The sequence below is a fragment of the Xiphias gladius genome, chromosome 16 (assembly GCF_016859285.1).
Source record: "Xiphias gladius isolate SHS-SW01 ecotype Sanya breed wild chromosome 16, ASM1685928v1, whole genome shotgun sequence".
Taxonomy (NCBI): Eukaryota; Metazoa; Chordata; class Actinopteri; order Istiophoriformes; family Xiphiidae; genus Xiphias; species Xiphias gladius.
This window is the reverse complement of record NC_053415.1, coordinates 2,108,682-2,133,804: the sequence shown is the minus strand read 5'-3', so window position 1 is coordinate 2,133,804 and position 25,123 is coordinate 2,108,682. Positions and strand designations below refer to the sequence as shown.

Below are 25,123 nucleotides of genomic sequence, written 5' to 3'. Positions count from 1 at the left end.
AAAATCCTCCAATAAACTATTATCATGTAAAAAGTCACACAACTGGTTGGTGACAGTTTTCTCAAAGATCTTAGAGAGAAAGGAAATATTAGAAATGGGTCTATAGTTGGCTAAAACATCTGGATCAAGAGTAGGCTTTTTAAGAAGAAGTTTAAGAAGTTTATAAGGTACATGAGAGGATAATGTCAGGGTGGCTGACCGCCAGCTGAAGCTCAGCAGAAGTTGGGTGATGCAACAGGACAATGATCCTAAACATCAAAGTAAATCCACTAAACTTATTTAAAACAAAGAAAATCTTCCTTTTGTAGTGCCTAAGACAGGACCCAGACCTCACCCCAATAGAGATGCTGTGGAATGACCTCAGAGATCATAGCAGACATCCTAAGAGTATGGCTGAGCTGAAGCAGTTCTATAAGGAAGAAAATTCCAAAAATCCTCCTGACCGTTGTACAGATCTGATCAGCAGCTACTGGAAGCATTTTTTTTGAGGTTATTATGCTGCCAAAGGAGGTTCGACCAGTTATTAAATCCAAGGGTTCGCTTACTTTTTCCACCAGCACTATTAGTGCTCCATTACATTTTTATTATCATAACGAGATTATGAGACATTTTTATTGAACACAGGCATAAGGTTGCAAAATGTGAAATCTGTTCAACATTCACAATGCATTTTTGATCTGTTTACAATACAATATCTGTCTTGCAATACTATATAGGCACTTGTAACAACAAAAGCACGAGTAATGTTATGGTAAGGCACCCATAAGGTAAGGGAAAGATTGTGGTCTTGGTTAAATATTGCGAAAGTCAAGAGTAACTTCAAATTCCAACACTGCAACAGAACATAATTCAGGCAACAGTTACATTTCTTCCAAAAAGTACTTGGTAATATGGATTAGTGCTATATATACAGAATTTCTAGGAGACAGAGTTGAATGGTTATACTGTTAGAATTACTGGAAAAGGCTCTTCTCAATAAAGGAATGCTTAAAGGATTAGTGAAAAATTTTGGGAAATATCTCTTTTCACTTTGTTGCTCAGAGTTAGATGGGAAGGTCAATACCACTTCCATGTCTGCATGCTAAATATGAAGCTATTGCCACTAGCCGGTTAGCATAGTTTAGCAAAAAGACTGGAGACAGGGGGAAAAAGCAAAGTGTAAAAATGACAAATCACTGTTTTACCACAGGTTATGTGCCGGATTATTTCTTAGTCTGGAGTAATTTACTGGAGTCTCCACTGGTTATCAGTGATGGTGGAACATAAATGAAGCATCTGATGCATCTGATCAGTTTGTGCAAAGAAAAATGTCATAGAATTTGTTCAAGTTATTATGCTTTTTAATCAGTCATAATTTGATTAGATTTGTATCTTCTGTGCATTAAATGTATCCTCTCCTCATTTTTAAAAAGGGGTACTGAAAATGTGCATTTTCTTCAAGGTAAATTAGGTATTTACATAGGTAATATTATATTTAAATAGGCAATTTTACATTTCATTACAGGAAAACTCAATGTGCTTTACAGTAAAAAGCTCAAAGCAACAAGTGACATTAGAATATAAAAAATAAAATACTAAAACAAACCACCACCACTTTCCAAAGGACATTCACAAACCACATAACCATCCCACAGACACGAGCCACCGACACACACAATAACTAGAGTCCATATAGTAATCTTGCAATGACTAACACTGATAACATAAAGTAGGCACTGAAAGGGTGAATAATTCTCATGGAATAATGAGTTATCGTTTCCTCTTGTAAGCACTTGACAAACATTAAAACCATGTGTTTCTATGACCTAACGTACATGTTGAATCAAATGCCCCAAATCCTTAAAATTAACCCATTTCTTGTGATTCCTACAAGCCAGACTCATTTATCTTCCTCATGTTTGCCCTTGGAAAACCACAACTTGTCCCTTTGTGCAGGCAAATGTTCAGGACACAATGTGTGGAATGTAAAACTCTATCATCATCAAGCCCTTTTTTTTTCTTTCCCTCCGTACAAACCCTAATTGCCTTTTTCTGCTTGTGTGTGTGTGTGTGTGTGTGCTTCCAACTAGGTGTCCATCTATAACTTGCAGAAGGAAGGACCCCTGTCTGGGCAAGCCATCTGTCACCTGGGCACCTGGAAGGACTATAGTCTTGCACGGCCTAAAAGGGGAAATCATTAAGATGTTAGAATAACAAATGTCTGGCTATGTTTAACTCTCAATCACACAGACCAGGTCTGGGTTCACACCTCTTTCAAGGTGATGAATATTCTCACATCGCTACCTCTTACTTAACTAAATGAGACAGATAAAGACTTTTCTTCTCATCACCTTTGAATGGTCCTGTTCTCTGGCCTGAATCCTGCCACCAGATGTTATTTTTATGTGTCTGTGGAGCTAGCAGGGGCCGCTGTCCTGCTGTGATGCATACACACTCAGCCATGCACACACACAAATTAAAATACCACCCAAGACCATACAACTGACTACATTTAATTACTTCTTTCAAAACTGTCTTTCCCCCATTTTCTCCTTTTCACACACACACACACACACACAGGAAGACCCAGGGTCAGTGGAGGTCTGGGGAGTTGCTGATGAATGGATGTGAAGGGTGTCATCCTGGACAAACAGATCCTGGGCCCACATGCTGCTCCATCCTGAAAAATATGCTGGTTACACCAGCAGCTGAGGGAATTGGAGGTCTCTCACATCCTCTCTATTGCACACTCTGTCTCTCTCTCTCGCTACATGGAATGTACATATTTAGTCTTTCCCTGTGTAGAAAAAATGAAATATAAAACGCTGATACAAATAGGCATGTTACATGTCACAGTGCCATCTGTGACAAAACTGTCTGTTTTGGCTGATATCAGTACTGAAGGCTATTATTTAATACATGACACAATGAACACAAACTTTCTCTTATACAAAATACAATATTTTGAAAAATGGTGGTGCATCAAAGCTCCTGCAACCCACATGCTGCTAAAGCCAAATAAATACGTCTGATGACACCCTGCCTCGCTCCTCCAAGGCTGCGCAGATAAACAGTATACTGTAAATGGCATCTTAAAATATGACATTGCCATGCTTTCAGTGGAGTTACTGGGAGAGAAGGGGAGAAGTGGATGTGGTGGGAGGTGATGGATGGAGCCATGATGGACAAAGACAAGGAAGACAAGGACCAGAGGAAGTCAATTTAAGTCTCACTTTCAAATTCAAGCCTGAACCAAAGTAGTATATAATAATGAAGTCATACATTTGTTTTTTCCCACATAAGAGAAGCCTGGACTGGTTCCAGGAAATGTAATCATGTTAGTCAGATTTAAAATTCATTACTAACTTCAAGAACCAAACAAATATTAATACCATACATCAAGCCATTCAAATCCTAAGAAAATGTCTCAGCAATTAGCAAAACGTCTACCATACAAGTAGCATATTAAAAAATAAAGTTTTTGTTATATCCACAACAATTCAAATGTTTGTTATGCCTACTGAAGGAATAAAGAAATACAGTAAAGAGGGCTTTATGTCCTTTCTCTACCTGGAGGATGCTCTTGTGTTTCCTAATCAAAAAAAGATTCAAAAGGTTGCAACATTCCTTTGCGTTTAGAGAATTCAACCAACTCTCACCATGACTTCCACTTACAGTAGGTTTTTCTAGGCCAGTTCACTGTCAGGAATCGTCTTAATCATGGTAGACTTCCAAACACAGTGCGGTTTTAAATTCCCATGAATGTCTGGCATCTATTATATTTCTAAGTTGGCTGTTAAACAGTGCTGCATTCGTGTACTATTATTACTGGACATTACACCTAGAAGACAAATGCTTAGTAATCATGGAGTTCAAGCATCTTACAGTAATAAACCAATCCAACTACCTTTACTTAAAGTGGACTTGCAGTGTCCAAGTTTTCCTTCTTTTTTTAAAATCTAAATTTCCCATAGGTGGGATCAGGGGAAAAATTAGTTACTGAGTTTACAAACAGACTGTAAAAAAATGAAAACAGTAGACATTATGTGTATCTTGCACTGGGTGGCATGTTCCTTCATGACCATGAACACACACTATATTTTTTGTCTAAATTACAAATACACGATCTTGGTGCCCCAAATACTCAATGTGCATGAATCCAGCTCAAAATAGTCCCCAACCAGTGCACTATTTCCTTGTGTTTGAGTAATGTTTGATAAAACATACTGTGTCCAACTGTTTTAGGAAAGTACTGCACTGTTTAAAACAAAATTACTGAAAAAAATAACTAATGCATTGTTGGTTTTGGTCTTTTCACAACAATAATGTCATTCTTATCCTTTAATTTAGTTGACTGACTTATGTGCTGTGTATTACAATGTTATGAAATATAAAGCTATTTGTAAATAGAACGTACGTCTATAACTGTTATGTTGCAAAAATATTTAATTAAATATTATAGTCAGTTAAGTTCTTAGTGATGATTCAGAGTGAGATTTTACAGTAAAACCACAGTACAAAACATCACCACATCAAAGCTAATGTATTATTTGTTGGGTTTTTTTGTTTGCACAGCAACAACGGAGTTACAGGATTGTCCTCATCATTCATGTCAGAAAGATTCAGAAAGGTAATACAGGAACAATCTTGACTTCCTCTGATCTTGGTCTTAACTCAGCCTGAACTGAAATGATGTGGTCTGAGGGGACCATGATGTTGTTGACTGCTTCTCCTCAAGTGGCTTGAAGAGCCCGGTGGAGACGGAGAGAGACAGACAGAGGAAATACTGGTCATATGTTTTCACCGCAAGGTGGAGGGAGAAGAAGAACACAAAAAAGAAGAAAAAGCAGATGGTGGTGGTTGGGATTGGTGCAGAGGACGAGGGAGGTAGGAAATGAGCAGGAGTGAAAAGAGGAGAGGGGGCGGGCTAAGGGGGGGGGGGATTCAACAGGGTATGTTGGTGGGGGTTATTCCATACAGTGCACAGGGTTGGAGAGATATATGAAGGCTTGTCACATTGCAAAGGTTGAGGTATGGTCTCTATTGGTCCAGACAGTGACCTCCAGCACAGGGCCAAAGCATTTCCAGATGTCTGCCAACAGCATTACTTGAGCTGCTTCCAAGTGCAGCTCATTTTGGGGTGAGGAGGAGGAGACTGGCAAACCCTTCAGCACATTGAAAGGGAGAGGCATGAATTTGGCTTGTAAATCAAATGATGAGTATAGACATAAAAATCTTTACCGAGAGCAGAAGACGGACCAAGCGAGTGCGAGATAAGGCAAAAAAGACGGTGTGTGTGTGTGTGTGTACGCACATGTGTGTGTTCATATCTAGATGTTAGTGAAAAATCAAGACAAAGACATAAAAATGCTTTAGATTTCCTCCCTCTGTGCTTCTGCTGAGAAGGGAATCTCTGGCGTTCATTTATTCTTCTCCCCAGTGTGCCAACTTCATATCTGACATCAATCACATCATTTCATTTTTTATGTTCTTTTTGAATCACCATTTTGCATTTTGGTATGCCATTACTAGTGATAAACAGGAAAATGCATTGTCTGGGCAATGGTTACATTAGGGGTGATACACTAGGGAGTCTATGCAAGTTTGAATTATGAGAGGATTTGAATTGTGTGGGAAATGTTTTTGCTAAAACTGAATTTGTAAGTTGAAGCTCAGGGGAGGACAAACAGCACTTGAACAGGAATTTTCTGCAATGCAGCGTCATATAGGATTAAAAGTAGGTATTAAAGCAGAACAAAATTTCAAACATTATAAGTGTGTTACATGTTTTGCATCACTTGTCAGAAGCAATTCCACTGGTTTCTGTACAGTAAATCTATTTTATTAACTGTACTAAGAACAGAGCGGATGAAATACTTTATCAACATTACCCTCCAGAGCAGAACATCATGAGGGAGATTATTCGTCAAAATTGTACACTGTAGCTGTAATTAGTATCAGTCCACATGAAGGACATTCCCCTTAAATTCCCTGGATACTATCACAGTATCTCTTGTTGCAACTTGGTGTAAAAACAGCAGAAAAAGCACACAGTTAAAATGTTGAATAATTTTAAAGTTGATCCCCTGTTTCCATTCCCTACCGACTCCTGATCTGGGCCTTTAGTGTTTAGGAATGTTGGTGAACCTGAGGCTGTCTCTGTGGGCTCTCAGTTTCCTGTTCCATCTCACTTCCACCTGTTGAATGTACTATCTGCCTGCTACGCCCTCTGAATCTAAAGAGGTTTCCAGGCAAAAGGGAAACTTTTCAGTCAGTCGGACATAAAATCAAAACAGGGACCAGAACATAAATCTGCAGAGATTTTAACAACAGGCTAATGTGGCCTGGCTTGAACTGTCAGGCTACAATGGGTTTTTCTGCTAAAAATCTACACACTCAGGAGAATGAAAGGCGGCTTAGATAAAGGCTTGCACAAAATGGCATATGTAAAAGAGAGGAAGCTTTACTGATCCCCTTGGAGAAATTAGGCTGCAATAGAAGTAATAGGATTCAACACAAATAGAATAGAAAAAAAATACACTCAGCTAGAATCAGCTGTACAAACACATGAAATAATTTAACTTTGTAGGCCATATTTAACTAAACACAAGACATAAAGTATTATTGAAAAATATGTACTATATATTTGGTTATTATTTGATTTCTTTTTGAAACCTGGTGGCAGCACAACAGATTGCAAACAGTTGCATATTAATCCTGCCTCCTAAAAATTAACTTTAATATACTACTAAATGGTTTTGCCACATATGTTTTGGAGGAACTGAAACTGCTGCATAGATTATGTTCAGTCCAGGGAGTGACCACGTAGGAAATCAAAAATGTTTATAATTCCTCTGAACAGCCACGCTGGAAGGTCAAGTGAAAAGCCGACTATCATAGAGGGGGGAGACACAGTATCATTTAAATATGGGAAATATGGTGCAAATTTTCACACACTCTCTCATGGAAGACATTCTTGGTGTCTAATAAATGAAAAAAGAAAGCAAACGAGAGAAATTCAAAGCCTGGCTACTTTCTCAGCTCCGCATACCTGACCATTTACAGCCTAAAGTGGGTGTGAATATCAGACTGTCAGTAAGTCACAGAAATAGTCAGAAACAGCTCTCCCTTATCTGACGTTGGAAAGGTATGGGGAGAGGGGTTTCTCAAAGCTATTCGGCCAGCCAATAAGCGGTTCTGATGGAGGATACTGGTAGCTTAAGTGCATGATTGTCACAGCAGAGACTGGGGTTTTCATCCTGTTTGTGGTCATCTTTAGCCTTCTAAAAACTTAGGTGGAGGTTCCAGTACAGGTACCGTAACATTTTGCAAAGCTGATATATAAAAAAATGGTTTACATCCATGTTAGCTAGCTAGTAGTCAGCTATGTCCTATCCTTTGCTGGCTCATTGGTACGTTTCGAAATGTGAAAGAACATAAAGTCAGTCAGGAACGTTGTGTATCATGTCTTGTGCATGCTCATGTACGTGTATGTTTGTCCTTTCGTGTGTCCAAATCAGGGACCCACTCATAAAAACATTGCTCCACAGTGCTTCTAGTGGACAAAAACTCTACAGTTGCCAAGCAAATTAAACTCATTGTAACTGAACATTGCTAGTGTAAAATAATTTTTGCTAAATATTATGGTACTCTAAATTGGAGTAACAGAAGTAAAACTTCTAAATTGGATCAACTCAGAGCCTAAACTTAAGAGATTAAGTTAAATCAATCACCTCAAGTTTCAGTATAATATATAAAACATGTACATTATTCCCAAGAGTTCCCTAATCTTTCCTAAATGTACTTGATCTATCTGTGTCTTTTTAATCCTCTAGGGTGGGTAATCCGACTGGCAGTATAAAACAGAAATTTCGTCAAACTGCTTCAAAAACTCTGTGTGTTTTGACTCCTATAAACAAGAGCACATGCTTGGATTGTTTTTTACACTGACTGAGGAAGATGGCACACAGATGCTTCTCTGCTGCCTTGGAACAGATGCTGTACGCGAGTGACGATGACTGCTTTCTCCTCGGATGGAAACGGTAAGGACAGTGAGGAAGAGAGTTGCCATTTTGAGCTTCATCTTGATCCCGCTGGGGATGTTTGTGATGAGCAAGTTAATTATTTTACCTCCATCAGCTCTGCACAGGCACAGCACATCATATTGCTTCCTATAGCTAAAACTTCTGTCATAAACAGCAGCAGCTCTAGGATCAGATGTTTGGGAATGTGACTTTCATACAGTGCCGCTCATTTTACTCAGTTCAACAATTGATGCATTAATATTTTTCTATATATATTTTTATTTTTATTTTTTTTACATTATATATATATATATATATATATATATATATATATATATATATATATATATATATATATATATATATACATATAATTAAAAGTAAGAAACATGAGTTTTACAACACAAAATATTTTTAAGAAAATGAAAAATGGAATATGCTTTTTGCCAAAATATTCAACACCTTTCACTTTATTAATCCAGTAATTTAATGTTATTGCACTTTATATTCATCCAGATTTTATCCATTGAATATTTGGGTTTGAACACAGCATTGTCAATAAAATTCAAAAAGGCCTTTATTGTCTCTTCTCTTACAGTTGACACTGACTTTCCAAACCAATGGTTTGGGGGGCAGAGAGGGACACAATTACATTCCAAAGGCCTTTGACCGTGGGGAGGGGCACTATTAACAGTGTGTTGACACCTACTTCGTCAATATTCGTTGTGCATTTGACTTTGAGTCAAACCACATGACATTTACCGAATAATGTAATCACCCATGTGTAGCCAACGCCTATGTTTACAAGGTTCAGAGCTCAAAAGTCATGGCAGGAAATGTTTATAATTTGGGTTTTTTTTGCTGGTTTTTTTTTTTTTTTTTCTTCAATATCTCAGTACCTATGAAAATTGTTTTTTGAAAAGTGTATGTTTACAGTTGATTTAAACAAAATAATAGATTAATGATATTGTTACTGTTCTCAGAATATTGGTGCTGATATTGTGCTTAATATAAGCATAAATAGCACTTTGGGATCAATGTTTTTTTAGGTGAAATATATAAAAATGCCAAGGAATGTCAACCTAAGTGGCTGACAGGCTCTACACTCCAGAGGGTTAAGGTGCAAATAAATATCATATGAATGTGAAATTTTTTGGATATAAGGGTGACATGCTAGCAACTAGTTGCCTATTTACACATTCAGTAGACACTGAGTATCTTAAGTATTTAGTATTTATTTAGAGTTGTGTACACCTCATGAATTCAATTCACTTCAATTCAGTTTTTATTTATATAGCGCCAAATCATAACGTGGGTTATCTAAGGGCACTTTTCATGTAGAGCAGGTCTAGACTAGACTCTTTATAGTTATATTTACAGAGACCCAACATTCCCACATGAGCAAGCAATAGGCAACAGCGTCAAGGAAAAACTTCCGTTTAACAGGTAGAAACCTTGAACAGAACCCGGCTCATGGTGGGGGGGCCGTCTGCCCCCACCGGCTGATTGAGAAAAAAAGACAGAGAGAGGGAGAGAGGGAGAAGGGGGGTGGGGCATAGCACAGCAGATGTATAACATAAAGATGTGTAAGAATAATGAGGCTAATAATAAAACTATTAAGTATAACAATAGGGTGAATAATAATACTAAATATAATAATAGTTGATAATCATAACATTTGAAGCAGTGGGTGTTGAGCAGGATTATGGGGGCAGTAGGTGGTTTGGAATGTAAGTCCAATATTAACTGTCATTTTAGATCTGTTTTTAGCTTTCAATGAAATTCAATGGAATCAATGTTAATGAGAAAAGTGAAACAAAAACAAAAAAACAATACATTTGTGGAACAAAAAAAACCCAAACAGTAAACTGAAAGATGCCAAAACCATAAAGCTGCTTGCCCCGTATAGCTGAAGTGATCTGCAGAGTTTTCTGTGGAACTACAAGGAACACTTTTCACTTTACACACTTGATCCATTGTTTATTTAAGCCTATTGATGAGTGCAGCTTTAAAAAATTGTGCAAAAATATAAGAAATTCAGGAATAAATCAGTAGCATAAAGATGCAATATCATCCTAAAAACAACTTAGGGTTCATGAAAACATGTGGTGTTGATTTAACATAAATGGAGGAAAATAGCTACACAGTGGGCTACAAAGTGTTGCAATGTGAACAAGAAGATGTTCTGTGCTTGTCTCAACCCAGAAAAATCTCATATCTTATATCTGTGGTGTCACCTAAAGTATAACAATACCACTGAAACAAATACTGAAGGATTAATTTCTTCACACTCTGGAATTGGGGTAGAACTCTCACACACAATGGCACGATGTAGCTTCAGCATATGATTTATATGAGTTGCTCAGCCATGGACAGAAACATCTGCCCCAGCCGTCTGTGTCAGAATAAGAGTTAATACAGCCATATGGAGATCCAGCTGAATGCTGGTCTTGCAAACTGCAGAACAGGTTACCAATTTAGTCGAAAATCTTCCCCAGAGACAGAGTTGATCAGGAAATTAAAAATTCAGTGGGAAAAACAAGATAGCTGGTCCACTCCTCCCTCTCGTGCACCTCAGTGCACACATGTGATCATAATAGCTTGGCTGAAATTTGGTTCATTTCCCTTCCACGCCAATCGAATGTTGAGGTTTAATCATAGCGATTAGCCTCGCTGATAAATGCTACAGACACTAAGACCAGGTTAAGCATTTTCTGCCTTATCTTTCTCTGGTTGTCACGCAACGGACCCAGACCCAAATTCCAAGGCTGTGACCTTTCCAATGTTTTTGTTGTGTGTCATACAAAGAAGCAATTTTGTTCACTGTATGACCTAGGTTGCAGCTCTGCATCCTTACCTCTCCTTGTAACACAATTTGCCATAGGTAGCATGAAATGGATTTTTAAAAATAACATGCATACCTGCTATTTTTCGAAGTTTCAAATGAAAAGAAAGGAGCAGTACAAGCACAAAAGACTATGAAAAGACTAAACAATGTTCAGTATGTCAGTAATGTTCACAGTTACAGGGTAAATGGTGTTGATAGAAATAAAGTAGTAGCTCTATATTCAAATAATAATTCACAAATAATTTTCAGTGCTTGTTTTGAAGGTGCTTATTGCACTGTAAAAAGACCAAATTATATACTTTAATAATTAAAAATTACATGCTGTTAGGCCTTAGAAACCCAATAGATCGGCATTTGAAGTAAAAGTTGAAATTCTCAACTAAAATGAGTGAGCCCTTACAACTTTGAATCTTAATCTTTGATTCATTACCAATGGAGACGTTCTGCTAACATGTGTTGTTTAATGGGGGAATGCAGGAAAGCCATTATGTGTCTTTTTTTTGCATGTGTATCACAGTAGTCAGGTGGTCTCCTCTCTGATCAAAAATAAACAATACAAATCATGACTAAGGTAGGTCTGCACTTGAAACACTTTTTATCATGAGGCACTTGAGTCAGAGGGGTCTTATTGAAAAACATTGGTCATGGGTTTATTGTGACTCCTTGCAGTGCAGTAAAAGTAAACTTGAGGGTTAAAAGTTGACATATTAAGTGATACAATTCAACCAAAAAAATACAAGCTCATTTGTAAGCAGGGGATTTCATGTGGGTACAGTACACAGATTTGAGTTACTTTAACTTAGTGTAAACTGACAGAACTAAAAATTCTGAGTTGAGATGATGTAAAAACATTTTATTTTTCACAGTGTAGGTGGGATTAATACCTGTCAATAACAGAAAGATTAATCTCACTTTGAAAGCTGAGAAAGCTCTCATTATTAGCAATAGAAGTTGTCGTGGTGGTTAGCTAAGCACGTTCATTCAGAAGACCAAAAGTTGCATCCCATTACAGAAAATTTTATTGTAATTTGCCTTTTAAAAAGTGTAAAAACCAGAGCTAGGTATTAAAATTTGTGAAACCAAAATGTAACTGTAGCATAGTACTGAAATTTGAAAAAAAAATAGAATTGGCCAATATCAACAGTCTGTCTGATGATAGGGTTGCAGGAAGGAAAATTGGTGGACACTGTGCGTTTTTGCTTTGAAAGCCACTGGATGTGACTGGTTGACTTGAGATATGTTTGTATAGGCTACAACAGCAGAAGACCACATCAGGTTCTACCCCTGTCAGCCAAGAACAGAAATCTGAGGCTGCAGTAGGTGTAGGCTCACCAAAACTAGACAGTTGTAGACTGGAAAAAAGTCACCAGGTCTGATAAATCTGGATTTTTGCTGAGGCACGCAGATGGTAGGGTCAGAATTTGATGTCAACAGCATGAATCCATGAACCCAACCTGCCTTGTGTCAACATTCCAGGCCGGAGGTGGTGGTGTAATTGTGTGGGGAATGTTTTCTTGGCACACTTTGGGCCCTGTAACACCAATCAATCACAGTTTGAATGCCACAGCCTATCTGAGTATTGTTGCTGACCATGTGCATCCCTTTATGGCCACAGTTTACCATTTTGTAATGGCTACTTCCAGCATGATAATGCACCATGTCACAAAGCAAAAGTTGTCTCAAACTGGTTTCATGAACATGACAATGAGTGCAGTGTACTTCAATGGCCTACACAGTCACCAGATCTGAATCCAGTAGAACACCTTTGGGATGTGGTAGAACAGAAGATTAGCAGTATTAATAGTATGTACCATTAGCACGGTGTGACTAATAAAGTGCTTGGTGAGTGTTTGATTATCATAGAGTGCAACAAGTTTAATTTAATCTTGCCCCAACTCCTTAATTTATATTTAAATGTAGTTATTCCTGAAACTTTGTTGTCCTGTAAAACTTCCTGGAGTCACCCATATCCCTTATCAATTAGTGTCCAATGTAGTTCAATGGCTAACAATGGCAGGTTGTCATTGTTAGTGAGAATGTTGATAATCTGAGGTTGCCTCACAGTAGGTTGTCAGGGGTGAATATGATCTTTGGGCTCACTCCTACAGCAGCACCTGTCAGCCAAACGGCTGCTAATGCTGACTGACAGCTGGGCCTTAACACCCAGAGCTGTCCACAAAACCAAGAGGGTGTCAGTGAGACAGGAGCGCCGCTTCTAAAAAAATTCTTGATATGCCTATTTGAAATACCCATCAAACTTCCATTCTGTTGTACCTCTTTTTTTTCCCTGCGCAACTTTTGGAAATCTTCCAAATTGGAAAAACAATTTGCCCAAGGAACACTGACAGTCGGCATGCGGTGATGGCGCTGGTGGTGCCATGATTCTTGGCAAGGACCCTCTGAAGAAGTTCCCTGAACAAGTGGTAGTTATTATAGCTAGTTATTCCTGATTGAAAAAAATTAATGCCTTGGCCAAAAACATTGTTGTGAGGCTATGTTGGACTTTGATTTTGGAAGTGTATGTAATTAAATCTATTGGAGAAATTAAAAGATGAAAGCACAATGAAAAAAGAAAAACCATAAAATCTTACCACATGAGTTTAAAGGTGCTGCAATGAACTGACAGATGTTTGAAATCTGTCCAATATAGAAAACAGCATAAGGATAAATTAATTACTCTATTTCATAAGAGGGATTTAACGCAAACAGAAGGGTCTGCCATCAAACTTAACTATCAGTCAGTCACAGACTTATCGCAGCAACTAGCCTTCTTATTGACCCTGTCTCTTTATTGAGAGGCTGAAGTCTTGCTCTCCAGATTAAATGTAATTGAAGGGCAATTCTCCTTACAAACAGTGAGACAGCTTCCCTTCTTTAAGGGATTAACAATCCATGTCCTCCATGCTGCTCTTTCACTTTCTCCCCTGCCTCCTCCTGCGGCTAGCTTGCTCTGTTGTGATCTCTGTTGATCTAACAAATACTTTATTAGGGGTAATGAAAACAGCTTGTTCAAATAGCTCCACAGAAACCTAACAACAGGTCAATTTGACACACATGTAAATAAACAAATGTGCTTTAAGTGCAGTCAAATAACGCTCTAACAAGATATACCCACATACATTATGTACCATCATTTTTAAGGGGTCCAGCAGACTTGCTGAAACTGTACTTCTGTACATCCTTTGGCTTTTTTTAACAGGCTCAATTGGATTTACTCCCTAATGCTCTGATAGATAAGCACTTCACTCATTAGCATGGATTCAAGGGCTCTGGACGGAATGAAGCAATCAAATGGTAATTCCACAGATAAACACAGCCATACATCACTTGCTCCAACACACTGAGAGACCAGAGTACATGGGCAAGTTGACCGCCCAGTAAATACCAACTCACAACCAGCGAACCAGACGAAACGACCTCTAACAACTTAACATGACTCCCAATGACACACAACTCCCAGTTAGCACTGATGTGTTAAGAGGACGAGAGCAGAGGGTTGACTATAGTTTGGTACTACATGTTGAATGTTTAACAGAATGAAAAACACAAAATAACAAAATAACAAAATAACACAAACAAAAATAAATGGAAAATAGATCTATAAAGCTTAAATAAACTTTACAACACAAAAGAGGCAGTAAAAGGCAAGGCTGAACGGGTACATATTGAGATACCTTTTGAATTGAAAAGGTGGGGGCCTGGCATGTCTTTTAAAAAAAAATCTATTTTCATCATAGTACCAAGATCCATCAGGAAGAAAATGACATGTCTCAAAATGTATATTGTACATCTGACACGGATTGTGAGTAAGATTTCATCAGACCCAACTCACAGTGTGACCCTCAATTAACTTGCAAGATTTCTGTCATCAAACAGCATGTAGCAGTGTAGTTTATGGCATTGTGTGCGATGAATACTACAGATCAACAAGCAGAGCCGAAGAACCATTCCACCCCCACCCCCACCCCCACCCCCACGCCCTGCCTGCCCAAAAAACCACCATCTCAACACTGACAAGACAAATGGACCAGAGTATTACATACCTTTTCAGGACTGTAGTAGCAGCACAACTCTCTTCAGGGCCTGTCCTGTCTCATGATTTTGTGCTGCCTGTCTCTACTGTGCTGAAAGTCTCTCTCCTGCTTCCTGCTACACTCTGCCTTGACATCTTCACCTTCCTGTACTCCTTCCTGGCTGAAGAAGCATTAGGATTACTTCTTTGAACTGACAGTAAACATATCAAATGTTCAGTATAGAGGAAATATATCTAAAAAAATCACTTCAATGGTTATTTTCAAAATAATTACTGTTAACTGAAAATGGCACACTCCATGGATAACGCAGTATCCTGCATTTTCCTGCCTCAATACGCTGTCTCAAACTTCCCCAACTTACTGCAGATCTTGCACAGAGGCCCTACACCTTGATTAACAGAAACGAAAAGTTATTCATATAACTAACAAGCAAAACAGAATTAAAAGGCTTGGGCATTCTGTTACATTGCTAACTGTAAATATATAAATTGAATGAATATGTCCGTGAAAACTTTCCTTGCAAAAGGAGTTATTAAAAGCATCTCCACAATACACCCTAACTCCTTGTCATCAAATATGTTAACCAAGGGGATTCATGTGACAATTTATAGCGATTTGAGATGATAAATCACAGTGTAATTTGCTAGTTTACTTGCTACTTCTCCCTCTTAATACGACTGTTGAAGCAATTTTCTTACGCTCAAGTAAAGTTTTCACACTCATCTGTGCATGTGTATAATAATGCGCGCAATGTCATAAAACTAATCTCAGAACAGTGGCGGCTGAGTCACGGGCAATTTGACAAGCACACTCGTCTGTAGCTAGCTTTAGCTAGTCACAGATCAGAGATCCCAGGATTATCTATAATGCTCATGCGCAAACGTCCAAAAAATGCTGCTCCCCCCTCTGCTAGACAAGCCCCAGCCTTTGTCAATGGGACACGGCCCATGAAAATTATGCAGTTACAGATGCAATGGCTGGTAGTCAACCTAGCTTCCAGAGATAATAGAAGTAAATTATAAGAAGAATGCAAACAGGCAATATCAGATCCTTTATGAGACAGAGTGCTGTTCTGAGATGTAAGGAGAGATATCACTTCCACTGCGGTATTGTTCTAACTGATGTTTATTTTTAGCTAAAATTGGTAAAGCACTGCTTGCTTGCTTTTCCTGACTGCACCACTGAGGCTTAAGGTTATGAGAGGATGTCTTTTGTCCAGAATGAAAGGGTTCATAGAGGTTATTTGGGGTTAGCTGTTATTTGTCCTATAAAACTGTTTTCTGATTAAAGGATTAATCTACCTAAAAGAGACCTTACTGGTGTTTTGCCAATTTACTATAAATCATGCATGGTTTACATAACCATTTATCTTCCCATTAATTTCTGGAAAACACAAGTGGCATTGCTATAATATTTTTGCCATGTCAAATATCAACAATAAACTTCCATCCAAATAAAAGAGCAACGTTTTATATCCAGGGCTGCCTTTTGGCAATGTTATCCAAAAATTACACACAAATAGACCATAATGCAATAACCATAGCTGAAATAAAGTGCTAAGATGCCTGGGGCAAAAATTAGCTACTGGGTCTCAGTTTGTTCCCCCAATTTGCTGTGTGTATAGTTATTTTTTCTGTTAGAATACTAGCCTCTGATTAGCGATGCAGTGATTCCAACACATTCACTAAGGAATATGCAATATATAAAGTTATAACTGTAAGGCAACCTGATTTTGCATGAGATCCGCGTCACTTTCTCTTTTGATATACTTTTACTTTTGCTTTCACAGGTGAAACCCATGACTTAATGCAAGTTTGGATTTCCATTCTGAGAAATGGAAGAACCAGTATCAGTGCCTGTGGGGAAACATGGATAGCATATAAAAATGGAAAGCAACTAAACTAAATCAAGATGAAATTACAGCAATATTAACTTCTACAAAGCTTCCGATACCTCATACTGATGATACCCAACAGTTCAGTGGAGTTTTTGCTAAAGGCTACTGATGTATATGCAGTTCCACTTGTCAACACATTTGTCCTCAGCATGTGTAATCATATGCATACTAGCTATGTGAACAGTTCCACTTCTGCAGTAATGTCCTAGCATTCAAAGAGAGGGCATTAAAATGTGCAATGTACAGCAAGCTGCCACCTGCTGTGAAATGCGAACATAAAAAATGTGACCTCTCCAGATGCCAGTGTAAATCAAGGCAGCATAAATATATTGAATTATTTGACTCTTTTAAAGCTTGATCAAAGGCAGAGTAGGCAGTCATTTCTTGTTCATCTTCCCACAGAATGACACTTTCCTTTTATCTCATGTATCCCTTTGTGTTCTTTTGCCCACAGTTTAGTTTGTAGCAAGGGTACATTGCCTCCACTCTCCTTTCAAATACATATATTTGGATACATATGAAGACACACTGCTTATTATCTAAGGAAGCTACTGATCGAAGCTCAGTGCAGAACCACGGGACATGTAAAAATGAAATGAATGAATATATAAAATTGTTGTAGCTCTGAGCGCTGTAAAATCTCTTTTTTGGCTTCCAGTAAAATGACAGTTTGAGTTTCTTTAGCTTCCGTAATGTGTCATATTTTCAAGTATAACTGCATATGAGCTCATGGTAAAACAACATGAGGAACAAGGGGGGCATGAATACATTAGAGCAAGGTCACTCTCTTTGGGATATGTAAACAAACTTTTTGCCGAATCATATCCTAATACCCACCTCTGATCAGTGATATCACTCTGCTTAAAAAAAAAAAAAAAAAAAAAAAAACTATAAAAAGTAAGTGGGTGAATGTAAACATAACCTCCCAGGTTCAGGATAACCCATCAAAAAATATTTTATCATTTTACAGGAAAAGAGGAATTTTCTGAGAGTCAGAAATGGAGGACGATATAGTAGCCCATTAGCTTGCAACATACACTTATTGAACCCTTCTCTGTTGGAATATAAAACCTCCACAATAGAGGCATGGTTCATAGACAGGAGTTGATAAAACCATCTCTGTACTGCGTGAACTTATTATCCTGTTAGCCACCAAGCTAACAAGCTTGGGAGCTTGGAGGGTTATTAATTGACTAGTGCTAGCATAGACTGGCTAGTATATTAGTGGCTAGCTTGCCAGCTACAGTAGTTTACCAACTTGCACTGCAAGCAGTCAATGGGTCGGCTAAGCATGCCTTTTTCACGAGGATGTGTGAATGAATTTCTCTCAGCGCATTCAGAGAACCAAGGTTAAGCGGATAATAAGAGTTCACATTCATGCAGCAAATCAGTAATCAGATTACCCCCAACCTAATTTTGGAAGCATGGCTTTTTTACTTCAACTTACTTCTGTGGTTGATCCTGATTGATTTTGACTTATAGAAGCTATTTTGTAGGAATTTTCGGTTGAGACATACTTTTGACTAACAAACCACTTTTGCATACACTGTATGGAAAACAAAAACCCATTTAGAAACCTTCTTAACTTAGTAAAAGGCCAAGATATTGGCATTTTTTTAAAGAAATTTGGCTGGGAAAATCAGGTTTCTCCTATTCCCTAAGGGTTTTCTCATTTATGAAATGTTTAAGAAATCAGTTTACTGGAGAAAACTGAAAAAAACAAAAATTCTGACACTTCCTTGTATGACCAGGGCCTTATTAACTATTGAATAGTTAAAATTAAAGTATTCAACTTTTTCCAAACAATGATTTTTAATCTGCATTCTTGCAGAGTGAGCTCCAATATGAGGTGATTTTTAGTTCCATCTTTGTCAGTGGTAATCTTTGCCTCTTCAAAGACTCATCTAACATGTATGCAAAACCCTATATAGACAAACTTCCAAAAAAAATTTAATATGAATCATACCATGTGGAAAGTCAGGAGGAGATGTCTCAGCCCTGTGGGTTAGTTTTCTCTGGAATAGTCCAACTTGTCCTCAGAGCGACTGACAGTGATAGCTGTCTCTATTCAGAGAACAGGAAAGCACTTAGCTTCCCAAGGAGTCTCCTCATTGCTGCTTCTTTTCCCCAAGGAGTGAGAGAAAGTGACATTGGATACCTCAGTGTCAGTCTGTCTGCTTTACAGTGGTAGTGAAATCAGTTCAAAATGCTTTTCTGGGGTAAGGGTTAGGAGAAGTTGCTGGATAGAGAGCCATAGAGGGGGTCAAAGGTAACACTTTGATGCAGGATGCAGGCCATCCACAGGCTGTGGTTTGATGGGGCAGTCCAGGTGTGAGGAAGACAGGTGATGGCAGGTGGGGGGTAGACTTACTTCAACTGCTTGATGTGTGTGATGGCAAGGTAGCATATGGATGCTTATGTATCTATGTGTATCAAGGAGTGGGAGTTACAACCCAGTATACTTTTGATCACTTTACAGGCTGCTTTTTGAGAAAGAGGGACCTGCTGAGAGATTTTAATTACACAGAGAAAGCAAGAGCATACAGTGACCTGACATAGGTAGGCTATGGGAAATAACGTAAAAGGCACAGCAGGTTCAAGACAAAATGAAATTATTCATCTGAGGATGCTTTTTCAAACAGAAGAAACAACACTAAGAGGCATGCTCATAACACAAGAAAGAACATGCCAAACCATCACTCAAGTTCCTCTAAATGCCAAAACCATCTTTCATTTGTTGAGTATGGGATTTTTCCATGACTGAGAACAGATATACTGTAGAGGCAAGGAGAGTGAAAGGGAGTGAGGTTCTGCAAATCATGGAAATAAAGACTGTAGACTCCAATGTTACCCAACTGAATAACCATTGAACAGATCAAAACAGCTGAGTGGATGAGGATTTGGATAAAAAAAGATTGAAAAAGAGGGGAGGAGAGAGAGAGAGGGGTGTGTGGAACAACTGTGTGTTCCTACCTTTCACTGACCTGTTCTGCACTGTCAACCGACAGGAATCCATGTAGGATGAAGTAGCAGGGAGTGGCTGCATTAAAAAAATAAACAGGAAAAACGGTGAGCTGACAGTGACAGGATTGTCTTCAAAGTGATGAAAGATGTTCAATTTGTTTGGCATGGTTGCAACAAAAAATGTTTGTAGGGGTACTTCTGAACTGATTATAACCATGATTCATCATCCTTCCTGCAATGTGGGGAGGGTAAAGATAAGCCTACACATTTCCTGTTTAAACAGAAAACTCAAACCAAAACTATTCTCCTATTTAAGAAGTAACACAGTAGATTACCAGTAAAGACTAGGGTAGCAATATCACATAAAGATTTCACTGGACATTTTTGTCAAAGAAATTAAATAATGGTTAAATCAGCTCCACAGCTCCTCGTTGACACTCTATATCAGCTTTAAACACCAGAAATATTGTAAGGTACTACACCTAACCCGTCTAATGCATGAACACACACTAACTTGTACATAATGATAATGTCATGCAACATACAGGTAGTAGGAACAGTAATGAGTCAAACCACCTAAGGACTCAATTTACCCATGTTATTGACTTGCAATCTGTATGTGGATATCTTATTTGGAAAATGACAAAAAAAAAAAATCTGACACGTCAGTGCACACAGAACACATTGCACTCGGACTGGATCACATCTGAAAGTGGTGTCTTATTGTGATTGGATTACAGCCATGTGTAAATGGTATTGGCTACATTCTTATATATAAAAAAAACACAGCAAACATGTCAAAGGTCACCCAGCTCTTTCTGTTATCTTAAGGTACCTGCCAAAAAAGCTTGACTGAACATTCATATTGATATCCAATCAAAAGAATTGAGAATGTGAGGATGCTTACCCCCTAAAACGGCTTTGCATTAAGTTATCCAGATACAGATTGTAGGTTAATACCAGGTAGAAACAGGAAGCTATTGTGTATGACCATGCAGAGCAGTCATCAGACCTACTGTAATATCTCCCTGTAAACGGCTGTCCATTATGCTCTTCCATGTTTAACTACTGGCGAGTGTAAGTACAAAGAATTTTTTCGCTTTCTCCAAAGCAATTTGGGTGCACATAAGGATTAACAGATCATCAGAAACTACTCTTTTAGCCATGAACTCTCCCACAGAGTCTCTGGTTTTTGCTTATAAATTTTAGCAACTGTCTGTTTAAATGTCAATCCACACCTGTCAGCAAGGTTCAGCCTTTGACTGCAGTGTTCTCTGTGTCAAAATTGAACCTCCCTCTGTCTTTACACAGTTATCTACCCTTTTTTTTATTTTAGGAGTGGCCTTTTTAGTGTTTTCATCTCAGAAGCATCCAGTGATGCGGGCCGGGATACCATTACTAATCATATTGCACAATATTTAACTTGACAAAGACACACCTGAATGAGGATTACAGTGGTGAGAGGAGTAGCTCAAGGCTCTCCATCACTATTAAACTGCAGATCACAGTCTGTAGATTTGATGTGTGCATGTTGATAAATGTTAATTGACCTGGACTATACCATGGCAAATTCTCAAATTCCATGATATTGCCCTTTAAGGAGGTTGCTTTCTCCAGAGAGCAACTTTGGAGCCAGTACTTCATCTCCCCTACACACATGAGCAGCTGCCTCCTTTGCCACTTATTGAGGCTGAATGGTGAACGTGCTTCATTTATTCTGTTTTCTCCCTTTCTTTAATGTGTTCACTCCCCTTCCTCCCCGGTCTCATGAACCTTTACCCTGTGTTTTTCCCCAGTCGTGGCAGCGGTGGTGGTGGACGGGTTTTTGGTAAACAAACGGTGACGTCCAGTTTGATTTATCTTCCCAATAAGTCCTGGCAGGCAGGACTTTTTCCCCTTCCACATCACTGAGCTCCTATAGCAAAAAAGATTAGCTATGGCTGAGTCTCTCTCACTTTCCCTCTCATTTGTTCTTTATTTCTCTGTAGTCTCTTTTACTGCTCTGAAGGCACTTCCCTGAGGACCACTTACAAGACAAACCATAACCACTACGTTCCTTCAAGTGTATGTGTTTGTTACTTTGAGTACTTGCAAACACATACAGTGTTTCCTTGCATCTTTGCATGCCTTTTAGTTCACTTAAATTTGGATAATTCATATGTATTAATAGTGGTCATGTCACTGTGTGTAACTTTTTGTGTGTGTGTGTGTGTCTGTGTGTGTGGGTAGATATATGCCAACTGAACTGTGGGGTCATGAGCAATCATTCAATCACTTCATTTGCATGGTAAACAGCTGCATTGGTTTTCCCAATAGTATTGGCTGATAATGTCTTCTAACTGGCATGCATTGTGGATTTGTATGCTATACATACAGCCTCTGAGTTCATGTTTTGATATACATTTTGCTTTAAAGTAAAAACTTTGTAATTTATGTGTGTTCTTCACATGTATTTCCTTAACAATAACTCAGTGAAGCTTTGCATTGTCATGTGCTGCAGAATCTTATATAGGGTTGTTAAGTTCGACTAAGCTACAGCAGAAGTCTGTTTATGTGAGATGCTCTGTGTACAAGCAAGCAGCATCTGTTACAATGCACTGTTTCTGATGGTGCTGTGGGAAAAATTAAAATGATTGATTGGATGAGATTAAACTAGCTAATTTTTGAAGGGAAACTTTACCACTCTTTGGAAAGGAGGATGGTATTTTATGTCAGTGAACTGCACATAGTATAATGTTTTCCATCCCTGTCGGTAAAGCTCCTATATTCTGTTGTCAACAATGAATTGATCCTACTAACAAGTATTATGTGTGTATGCAATGCCTAATCTACCATAAATTATTCCTTTGTACCATAGCACTCAATTGTTATCCAAAAACTATTAATAACACATCAGTGTTGCACTAGGTGACACTTTCCTTCATTACCATGAAAAAACACACTGTACTTTATTTTGATTCAGAAGCACAGACACTGTCCTGCTGCTGGAAATAAACTCTAGATTACTAAATGTGCATTAATCTGGGGATGAATATAGTCCCCAACAAATGTACTGTTTACTCATGTTTGCTAAAAACTACTGTGCCCACCTTTTTTTGGAAAATATTTAGCCCCTTTTAAAAGTGAAACTTTTTATTTGTGACCTGTTTTAGAAGATTTAGTGGAAATTATGCTACAAACATGATAGGGGAGTAAGAAAGTACTGCGAGAGGGGTAACAGATTAGTTAGTTGTTAGTTTTGGTCTTTTCATGGGATTTGTGGACAAGAAGAAAAATTTTTTCAAATAATGCCAGTGTTATCATTTAATCCAAAGGACACCAAAAGCCTTAAATTTACAGGAGATACAGAAACGATACTGGTGCTATGGAAGACATCCTGCTTGGTACCTGTATCCAAGAAAGCCACCTGATCTGGCCCTAATGACTTCAGACCACTTGCCCTAACCTCACATGTCATGAAGGTACTGGAGAGACTGGTTCTGGCCCACCTTGGACCACAGGAGAAATCTACTCTTAAGCCTTTACAGTTGGCCTACCAGCCTAATGTTGGGAATGCTGTAATCTACGTGCTTGAGTGTGCTCACTCTCACCTGGTTAGTAATGGTGGCACTGTAAGAATCATGTTTTTCTTTTTTTCCAGTGCTTTTAATACCATCCAACCACTTTTGTTGTGTGAGAAGCTGCTCAGGATGGGTGTCAGCAGCTACTGTCTCCAGGATGTCTGACTATCTGTCGGATAGGCTACAGTTTGATCGGCTGGGGAGCTTCTTGTCTGATGTGGTGGTTAATAACACAGAAGTTCCACAGGGGACTGTCTTGTCTCCATTTCTGTTCACTCTGTACACATCAGATTTCCAGTATAACTCTGAATCATGCTACCTGCAGAAGTTCTCTGATGACTCTGGGGTGATGGGGTGTATTAGAGATGGGCAGTTGGAGATGGAGTACAGGGAACTGGTGGCAAACTTTCTGGAGTGGAGCAGCAGGAATCGTCTCCTCCTAAATATGGACAAGACTAAGGAGGTGGTAGTCGACTTTAGGAGGAAGAGAACCGCGACAGAACACATTATCATGATGGGTGAGGAGGTAGGAGTTGTAGAGCACTACAAGTATTTGGGTGTCCACTTGAACAACAGACTGGACTGGAGGACCAACACTACTGTTGTTCACAAGAAGGGGATGACCAGACTCTCCTTTCTGAGGAAGCTAAGATCTTTAAATGTATGCAGCAAGATGCTGGCAATCTTCTACCATTTTGTGGCAGCCAGGGCCATCACTGTGCTGTGGTCTGCTGGGCGAGCAGTATCTGTGCCAAAGATGCCAGCAGGATCAATAAACTCATATTCAAAAGGCTGGGACCATCATTGGTCAGAACCTGGAGACATTTGAGTCAGTGAAGAGCAAGAGGTCGCTGAACAAATCTCTCCATCATGGACAATCCATCCCATCCCCTCCATGACACACAGAGACAGAGACCGCACTTTCTAACGGAATCATTCACCTCGCTGTCACAAAGAACGTTATAGGAAATCATTCTTACCGTTCACCATAACACTATACAACAGCTTACCTCTGAGTGACAGGTGAACACACTACTGCACTAACGCCTGTACAAACTGTCTATACCACACTTACAGTGTATATATAGTATTATAGACTGCCATTTTGCAGAGTTCTTATTGCACTCCAACCTTTCTTTCATTTCATTCACGACTTATTTCTGTTATGTTGTGGCTCTCCATTGACAACTGTGTTTTCTAATTTCTTAGCTTTCTGGGGCCCCTAATAGCCTATGTGCACTTGTTTGTATATACACAATTATTAGGCAAGTGAATATTTTGACCATATCATCACTTTATCCATAATTTCCAACTCCAAGCTGTATAAACTTGAATGCTTATTGGATTTAATGCATATCAGGTGATGTGTATTTGTGTAAGGAGGGAGGGTGTTGCCCTTAGGAGATCAACACCCTATATCAAGGTGTGCATAATTATTAGGCAGATTCTTCTCCTCAGGAAAAATGGGGCAAAAAAGAGATTTAACTGACTCTGAAAAGTCAAAACTTGTAAAAAGAGGGATGCAGCACTCTTGAAATATCTAAGATATGCGTGATCACAGAACCATCAAACGTTTTGTTGCAAATAGTCAACAGGGTTGCAAGAAACGTGTCGAGAAGAAAAGACGCAAATTAACCGCCAAAGATTTGAGAAAAATCAAACATGAAGCTACCAGGAACCCATTATCCTCCAGTGCTGCCATATTCCAAAACTGCAACCTACCTGGAGTGTCAAGAAGTATGAGGTTTTCATTTCTCAGAGACATGGCCAAGGTAAGAAAGGCTAAAACCCAACCACCTCTGAACAAGACACATAAG

At 38.7% G+C, this 25,123-nt stretch overlaps 1 long non-coding RNA gene across 1 annotated transcript in view; it reads right to left on the bottom strand.

Annotated features, from left to right (window-relative positions):
- The window catches only part of LOC120801113, a 122,510-nt gene extending 107,557 nt beyond the window's left edge, over nt 1–14,953 (bottom strand). Inside the window, exon 1 of the long non-coding RNA XR_005709055.1 lies at nt 14,895–14,953. This is a non-coding gene — a long non-coding RNA (uncharacterized LOC120801113). The remainder of the gene's footprint in view (nt 1–14,894) is intronic.
- Between the last annotated feature and the right edge of the window lie 10,170 nt (nt 14,954–25,123).